Source organism: Parasteatoda tepidariorum, chromosome 6, assembly GCF_982258835.1.
Source record: "Parasteatoda tepidariorum strain Cologne lab strain chromosome 6, Ptep-v5.0, whole genome shotgun sequence".
In the NCBI taxonomy this organism is placed as follows: domain Eukaryota; kingdom Metazoa; phylum Arthropoda; class Arachnida; order Araneae; family Theridiidae; genus Parasteatoda; species Parasteatoda tepidariorum.
Genome location: NC_141760.1, coordinates 84,208,542 through 84,218,478, shown reverse-complemented (window position 1 = coordinate 84,218,478; position 9,937 = coordinate 84,208,542).

Here is a 9,937-nt window from a genome sequence, read left to right as displayed (position 1 = left end):
TAAATGACAAAAATGCAATATTTGAAGGAAATTGGTGGAACATTTTTTGAGATGAAGAATTTTAAGAATATAACTCTTTTCAAATTATATAACTCAGAAATTATTTAATTGATTTTGTTACAAAGATTGTATTGTGTCATTTAAAATGGTGGAAAAAAAATTATGCCTCATAACTTAAAATTTTCTCAGATCTTTTTAAATAAAATAACAAAAGCTATCGAAAATGATTTTTTACATGAGATTAGCTTTGGATAAATTAAATTTATAATTCTGTGAGTAACGTTGCTCGCCCCCGTGACTTTGGTTCACAGGTGCCCACTGGGTAACGCTAAATGATCATTTAGAGGAAGTCAATCCCTTGATCTTCATAGGCAAAGATTCAAATTTTGTGCCTGCCATTGGAGAAAAAAAATATTTATAATTCTGTGCAAAATTTTTCGATTCACATAAAAATTTCCCGAAATGTAGCTAAATATGCAGATAAAGAAACTAACTTAAGAGTTTCATATTTTCGACAGTTTTCCTAAAAAAAATATTGGAGCAATATTTTCCAGATTGAATATTATTGCAATAATGTATACTTTGATTGGCAAAAATCTAAATCGTTGGTGAAAGTACATCTATTCAAAAAAACGTACGCTTTTGTATAAGTTTCTATAATTTCATTAATAGTTAGTATTAATTAATTAGCATATTTGAAGTTGAATATTGTTTGAGATGAAGAATTTTAAAAGTATAACTTCCTTATAACATAATTTCTAATAATTATAAAACTTAAAAACTATTTAGTAATTGATTTAGCTTAAATATCGTATTTTGTCATATAAAATTAATAGTTTCAAATAGTGAAGAAAAAAACTATGCCTCACAACTTAAAATTTTTTTCAAACCTTTTTAAATTAAATAATAAAACTTATCAAGAATTATTGTTATTTGAGATTATTTTTGTATATATTAAATTTATAATTCTGTACAAAAGCTTTCACTTTAAATTTTCCAGCGTGATGGCTATATATGCAGAAAGAGAAGTTAAAATTAGAGTTTCAAATTTTCGACAGTTCTCCAGCCTAAACTATTGGGAACATATTTTCCAGGTTGCTTCTATTATTGCATATTTTAATGATTTAAAATCTAAATTCGTTAATAAATGGCTATTAAAAAAAGTACGCTTTTGAGCCTTTTTCTGTAATTTCACTGAAAGTTAGCACTAATTAATTAGCATATTTGAGATCACTCCTTCAAACCATAAAGATTGGCACAAAAAACAGTCCCACCTCTCCGGAAAAAAATTGAATAAGTAAATAAAAAGTGGCCATCGGAAATAAAGCCGCCACCTCTACCAGTGTTATGAGTAACGTCTGATCCTAAACATTCGACTACAACTAGGAAGATTGATTTATGAGGTCAGAAAGCTGTCAAATACCTGTCCTATGTCAAATGTAGCCCAGGCATCAGAAAGTTACATTTTTATTTCTTCCGCACATTGCAATACAAAAGATATGCAGCTATTTAAGTTTTGATCAAACGATTTTTTAAGCAGTGGATTTTAGAAACTCGTAATTTTGAGGAGAATAAAACTCACCGAGAAATAATTTTTTAAACATATAGCTCAGCAGGGTTAAAAATATGGTGATTTTAAAATCTAACTTTATCGTAGAAACTAAGAATACAATTATTTTTTATATTTTAACATTAGACGAATGTAGCCATAGAAGTTTCTTTAACTGTGTAATTATCGTTTGCTTCAATTCTAATTTTTCTCACCGAGTGAATGGTTTAAAAATTTTGATCGTCTGTGTTTTGACTGTTGTTTATTTAAAATTATATTACTGTATAATCTTTTTAATTTCGATATTTGTTGAATCATAAGCTTTTTGACGAGAGAAATTTGTGAGTTTGCATGTTAAGCCTCTTACATAAGTTATTTTCAATTCCTGCTTAATACTTTTGTCATTCGAAGTAATGTCATTGCGACAACTCATGGAACTTTTTCTTAGTAAGCTTTGAATGTTACATTTAAAGACACTGTTTTGAATTCCATTGCTTATTTAGATGCTATAACATCTCTGGATTACTGAAGGTATGAATCACATATTTGAATATTGTGTGTGTGTTTTAAATGTAAGTTTATGAATCTGTACTTGAATTGTAATTTCATTTTGACTTCATTTGCTTTAATCTTTAAATGGCGAACTTGTAAAATTTTAACTACCTATACGTATTTTTAAACATTATCTTAAACGGCACTTTTTATGGTAGGATTTTTTTGTTCTTTATTATTTAGTGTCATTTAGTGTAAGGGGAAAAAAGATCCCTAAACTTTTTCTATAAAAACTTACTTGTGTTGCCCTCAGGGTCAGATCAATTTCGTCATTCTTAGACTTGATTTGCATAACTTATTAAAAATACTATACAACTAAGCATTCTTTAGCAAACCCAAATGTTTAATTTTTAGAAACTTTCTTTTATTTTTATTTACATAGTTCTATATGAATTCTATTCTAGAAAATTTCTCGGGTTGATTGTAACATACTAAAGGATTGATTTCGCATTATGATTCAATATTGTTGTTGATAAAGTGCATAACAAGAAACAAATTTACACTATTTCTATAAAAATATTTTTATTTTAACTCCTAACGGTTGAAATACTAGTAGTAATAATAGTTTTAAACGAAAATTAAGTGTCACGACATTGTTCGGTTTTTACAATTGCTTTTATTTTCCAAACTTTCTATCTATCTATCTGTCTGTCTGTCTGTCTGTCTGTCTGTCTGTCTGTCTGTCTGTCTGTCTGTCTGTCTGTCTGTCTGTCTGTCTGTCTGTCTGTCTGTCTGTCTGTCTGTCTGTCTGTCTGTCTGTCTGTCTGTCTGTCTGTCTGTCTGTCTGTCTGTCTGTCTGTCTGTCTGTCTGTCTGTCTGTCTGTCTGTCTGTCTGTCTGTCTGTCTGTCTGTCTGTCTGTCTGTCTGTCTGTCTGTCTGTCTGTCTGTCTGTCTGTCTGTCTGTCTGTCTGTCTGTCTGTCTGTCTGTCTGTCTGTCTGTCTGTCTGTCTGTCTGTCTGTCTGTCTGTCTGTCTGTCTGTCTGTCTGTCTGTCTGTCTGTCTGTCTGTCTGTCTGTCTGTCTGTCTGTCTGTCTGTCTGTCTGTCTGTCTGTCTGTCTGTCTGTCTGTCTGTCTGTCTGTCTGTCTGTCTGTCTGTCTGTCTGTCTGTCTGTCTGTCTGTCTGTCTGTCTGTCTGTCTGTCTGTCTGTCTGTCTGTCTGTCTGTCTGTCTGTCTGTCTGTCTGTCTGTCTGTCTGTCTGTCTGTCTGTCTGTCTGTCTGTCTGTCTGTCTGTCTGTCTGTCTGTCTGTCTGTCTGTCTGTCTGTCTGTCTGTCTGTCTGTCTGTCTGTCTGTCTGTCTGTCTGTCTGTCTGTCTGTCTGTCTGTCTGTCTGTCTGTCTGTCTGTCTGTCTGTCTGTCTGTCTGTCTGTCTGTCTGTCTGTCTGTCTGTCTGTCTGTCTGTCTGTCTGTCTGTCTGTCTGTCTGTCTGTCTGTCTGTCTGTCTGTCTGTCTGTCTGTCTGTCTGTCTGTCTGTCTGTCTGTCTGTCTGTCTGTCTGTCTGTCTGTCTGTCTGTCTGTCTGTCTGTCTGTCTGTCTGTCTGTCTGTCTGTCTGTCTGTCTGTCTGTCTGTCTGTCTGTCTGTCTGTCTGTCTGTCTGTCTGTCTGTCTGTCTGTCTGTCTGTCTGTCTGTCTGTCTGTCTGTCTGTCTGTCTGTCTGTCTGTCTGTCTGTCTGTCTGTCTGTCTGTCTGTCTGTCTGTCTGTCTGTCTGTCTGTCTGTCTGTCTGTCTGTCTGTCTGTCTGTCTGTCTGTCTGTCTGTCTGTCTGTCTGTCTGTCTGTCTGTCTGTCTGTCTGTCTGTCTGTCTGTCTGTCTGTCTGTCTGTCTGTCTGTCTGTCTGTCTGTCTGTCTGTCTGTCTGTCTGTCTGTCTGTCTGTCTGTCTGTCTGTCTGTCTGTCTGTCTGTCTGTCTGTCTGTCTGTCTGTCTGTCTGTCTGTCTGTCTGTCTGTCTGTCTGTCTGTCTGTCTATCTATATCTATCTATATATATATATATATATATATATATATATATATATATATATATATATATATATATATATATATATATATATATATTGAATTCTTACTGTTGAAGTAAGTTACCCCATATTTTTTTTTCTTTGTATTTAGCATACAATTTTTTAAAATATTAATTTATGAAAACACAAAGTGCAATTTTGGAACAAACTTTTATAACAATTAATTAAAACTCTAAAATAAATAATGATACATTCTTTAGTTTGAAGAAGTAACCCCGTTAAACTGTATTCAGTTTCTTCTTATGTTTGTTTCCCAAATAAAAAAAACAAATTACTAATAGAATTATACATAAAGTTGAAAAGTTGTTATAATTTTTAAATGAGCGACATTAATTTAACCTCAATATTATGCATTGTGTATCTAAATTGCGAAATGTGGGACTTTTACATAGTAATTTCTTTTTAACGTGAAACTTTTCCTATTTATTCATTCTGCTTCAAGTGTTTCAGGGCATGGCAGACAAACCGATTTTTCTTTTATTCTCGGAAAAAGTGAAATTTCGCATTTGCATGCCATCCATTCAAGAGACAAAATAAATTGTCATAGTGTAAGAAAGGGTCACGTAATGCGTCACGCTTCAAGCAGTCCTTTTTGATGACACTTTGTTGTATGTCACTTATTACCGTACGGGGATCTTCTGTTATGCCATTTTGTATTTCATAAGTACGTAATTTAAATTTTGCTGTGTTAATATATGTTAACAAAAGTTCATTGGACCTCAAAATACAACTGTCTAAATGTGTTAATGCTAATATATTCAGTTATTCGTCGGAGATTTCCTCGTTAAAAATTGTTAGCATATAAAAAATATCTACCAGTACCTCCGTAACTTGCAATCAGGTGTACGGAAAGCTCTCACAATTATACAGACCTTGATATACATTTATAGCTTAAAATACTTTACAGTTCTTAAAATTAAAAGTAAAATCATTTTAATTTATTTATTACTATTTATTTATTTTTAAATTATTTTAATAAACACTTTGAAATTAATTCAATATCTTTTTAGTACAATGAAATCTGTCGATTTCACCACTGAACTAAATTGACCCTACTGGAGCTGAATTTATTCTGATGTAATAAAAGGAGGTAAAATCTTTGTTAATTGTGTTCAAGTAGCAAGCAAACTGTCTATATTTGTATGTTGACCGCTGAAATAAGTTAAATTTATCTAGGGAAAAAGATTGGGGGGGGGGATTTTTTTTCTTAAAACTAGATTTTTTTTTAAAATAAAATATTAACTTTTTAGATGGAATAAAAACAAAGACTAATGAGAGGCAACCACGGGGGTTGCAAGCAGATGATGGAGCCTCCTAGTTTAATAAAGAATAATTTTTAGGAAAAATAATAATCAATTAAGAATAAGAATTTAAAGAAAAATAATAATTTTTATTTCTTTTCTTACTTATAGTCTTTGAAAATTAAAAATTAAAAATAAGAAAATGGTTAAAATATTACAGTTTGTGAAATGTTCAGCTTTTGCTCTTGCTTGTTTTCTGATATGGATAATAAGTCGAGAAAGATAGTTAAAAAAACATTAAAAATCTAATATTTATGTATTACACTTTTTTCTGATGATTTCCTGGTTAAAAAATTGAAATCGCATCGATTATGAAGAAACTGAAACATTTACAAAGAAGAAAGAGAAAGAGGAAGGAAAACATTTTATGAAAATGAGAGATAGGAAAGAGACTTAAGAAATAAATTTATAATAACAACATTTTATAAAAACACATGTACCGGAAAGGCACAATTTTTATAATGGCACAATTTTTATATTTTATTAAAAGGGATTAAAAGGAAATTGATAAAATTCTAACCATTAAAGATTAGTTTTAAGATATCTATACCGGAAGGAAGGTCTTGTTTTGTCTTCTTGAAATTTTTAAACTTTTACTTTGCTGCAAAATACTGAGGTCTGATTTTTACATATTTATGTGCGCAAGTTTGTATAAATAGTTGACACTATAATTAACTGCAAGATTCTCTTCAACATGCATAAAAACTTGAAATTTGCTTACACGTTATCCGGATGCCAAATTTAAACAAATCAGCATTTTTATTTATTTTCCTATTTTTAAGTTAAAAGGGAAATGCTTGATATGCTACTAGCAATCACAATAGCTACTTGATTGATGTTACTTACTTTGTAATTCAACATAACTCCAATTTGTCAGCAATTAATGATCAATTTGCTCATAAACTATCCACTATGTGCCTTTGAAATTTTGTTTCACAAAGGCTCTATTATCTTTATATATTTATAAGCATTTTTATTTCAGTAATAGTTGTAAATTTTGCTGTTTAGTGATAAACTGGAAGATGTCAAATAAAACACTATTGCACTGAAAAATCCTTCTTTAATTGAAAAAGTTAACAATCCATCAATAAACAAACTCCAGAAAAAGGTTTTAATTAGCATAAACCGGGGGACACCAAATTACACTGCCTTAGTATGTCATCTTAAAAGTATGAACTCTCAAGCATATACATCGTGAGTGTTTCAACTACATAAAAGTCTCCCTAATTTAACTGAGCATATGTGTATTATTAATGAGGAAAATGTAAGCATTTGGTAGCACATTATTCCTAGTGTATCAGATGGTTTGGTAAAGAACACTTAATTTGCATGCCTATAAATCTTCTATTTATTAAATAAATGCACAAATTTGTTGCTTTGTATTATGCTCATTTGCTAATTTGTAAAATTATAATGGGCAACGAAATGAATTTTGCAATTTGTCTTTTGAAATGGATTCACACATAAATCGTGATGGTTTTAATATTGTTTATTTTTGTATAAAAATACGCACCATAATTATAAAAATACGTAATAAATTTGTTTGACATAAAATTATAATATTTCCTTTTAATACTTTAAGTCGACGTTTGCTGCGGAAAAAAAAGTTTTTATTTTTAAAATTTTTGGGTACTTGTTTAAAGAACGTTTGTAAAATATTAAATCTCATTGTATGAAAGATTTCAAATTTAGTTTCGTATAATTTCTTCAGAAAGAAAATATATGTAAAAAAAAAATAGTGCGTGGAGTCCCTCCGCACGGAAGAAGTTAAACTTCGTAACCTGCGACGTTAATTGTAGAAGACTCAGCAGTCGTAGAAGGATCACTAGTTCTATTCAACGACTCTTTTTCCTGCTCCGCTCCCTTCCGTGCTCTGTAATCAGGGTAATATTGTGCATTTTTCCCTCGTGGACCTCTTGAACCAGTGGAAGTGCTTGTGGTTGCCTCATCGTCTCGCCATGGAAAATGTATTTGTATTAATAATGTATACGAATGCGTCATAATGTAATTTCAGAAGAAAAACAATCAATTGATATTCACAAGAGACGTACCTTGACATAACCTTAAAACCGTCGCATTGTCCGTGGGATTGTTTTCACTCATTTTTTACAATTGTTATCCACTAAATTTGAAAATAAAAAATATTACCCTAGTAAATTATATGCGTATCAAATCAAACTAAAAAAATATTTATAGAAAAAAACAATACTTTTATTATTTTTATGCTAGTGAGAACCAAAACAGTATGGAAATGAATGAGGGAAAACTGGATCCTACCACGTGATTTCCCGGCCAATAAAAATGTAGCGTTAAACGTTTAACGCAACCTTGTTGGAAGTCGCATAAGAAGTATAACTTCAATAAGTTTTTTTGCAAACTTTTAACATTTATTTGCACAAATAACTGTATATGTTTTAATGATGGTAATAAAATATTATTCTTCTCCGTGCATTAAAAAAAAACAAATATAAAATGCAGTTTTAATATAGTAAATGATTTTTACTATCAATTTGTGATAATTTGCAAATTCCATCTCCAACTAAATAAACTTCATTTCCTTATTCCTATTTGAAAAGCTCATATTTCTTTACTAAAATAATCTTTATACTGGGAATTATTGGAGCACTATTTAATCCTCCTGCAATTATTCTTTTGGTGAACTTAGACCTTTCAAGTTAAGGACTACTATTAAATTATAATGTTTTCAAAAATTCATAGTTGCAACAGTTGGCATACGGAAAGTGATTTTTAGACATCTTTGGATGCTTCATCCCATGGCGTATTTTTTTAATTTCAATTAGTACTTAGTACCAAAATCATTTACGCACCATTGGCGTCGATAATAGTTCCAATTATAACGTTTCTCTTAAAACATTAGCACCATTTAAGTTTTATTTTTATCATACAGTTCATTTAGTTTATTTTTTATTTCAATTTGTTTATGTTACCAAACTTAATTAAGCCTGGTATTGACGTCAATAATAGTAAGAAGGTTTTTTTGCTGTTCCTTTAAATAATAAGTATCTTTTCTCCGTTAATTTTGCTTTCTAAATCATAGCACTTTTTTTAATTATGTTATTACTTAATAAAATTTTTTATCAAGCATCAAAAGGAGTATACCTATTTTTTACGTTTCTCCGATTGTCTACGTATTAATATTCTTTCTCCATTGATTTTGCTTCTCAATACTTAACTTATTACTTTTTATTTCAACTGCTATTGATTTTAAATAATTTTGTTTTATGGATCCATGTTTCAAAGGCTTAACTATAAACAAAATAACTGCATAGTTTCAAATAACTTTAGAAATGCAAATTTGGTGACGTAATTCCCCAATGTTATCATGTTCATGTTGGTCAGTGAGTTTAACTGACGTAGCATTTAAGTATTAAAAAAATTAGATAAGAAGATATTAAAAAGATTTTTTTAAATATTCAGAAATTTAAAATTAACAGAAAAAAATTTAAAATCCGGAAAACAAAACAAGAAAAAGATGTAATATAGTCGTCAGCTCACACAAAAGAAGAGTACTTTCTAATATTGTATTTATAAAAAAAGAATATATATCAATACAATACTGTAGTGTGAGGAGCATCAAAAAAATAATGAAACGAAAAATAGAATATACTAAGCATAACATATATATATATATATATATATATATATATATATATATATATATATATATATATATATATATATATATATATATATATATATATATATATATATATATATATATATATATATATATATATATATATATATATATATATATAATAACAGGGCTACATCTCTGTTATCATAGGTGTATTCATATTAAGAAATGCAATCAAAGTCATAATAAGTTATCAAAAGGTTTATTAAAAGATATGCTGGTGGTTATAACAGTTCACATCCCCACTCCTGCAAAGGAGGGGGTGTGGACGAAACTACGGATGGTTCCGGCAGATGTTTATTGGAACACGTTATTAATCAAGAGACATGCGAAAACAATCGCTCCCTCATTAAATACTTACAGATTTTGATGTAATTAGGTTCCAGTCGTACATGCCTTTGTAACTCTACGCACTATGGAAAATCATTTAATGCTCCCTAATATGGAAGTGAAAGAGGAACAAGATTCTGAAAATAACTCCTCCTTTCAAATATAAATCTAATTATTATTCAATGGTATGCTTTCAGCCTTGAATTCCCAAAATAGAATAGCTCTACGCTTACTCTTTAACAAAGACATTTTATGAAACCGAAAGAGTTTTAATTCTTTTATTGATACAAAAGTATTTATTATTTTGTATTACACACACATATATATATATATATATATATACACGAATTTCCTATAGGAAAAACGATTATGAGGGAATAATGCAGAAACATTGTTCTTCCTTGAACATTATGAAGTGCATAGTTAACTTTGTGGGTCAGAATGCAAAATTAATATTAAGAAAAAAACGTGAGAAATTTCAATGTCTTTCTTCTGCTTACGAAGTAAATCTTCATCACTTAGACCAATTTAA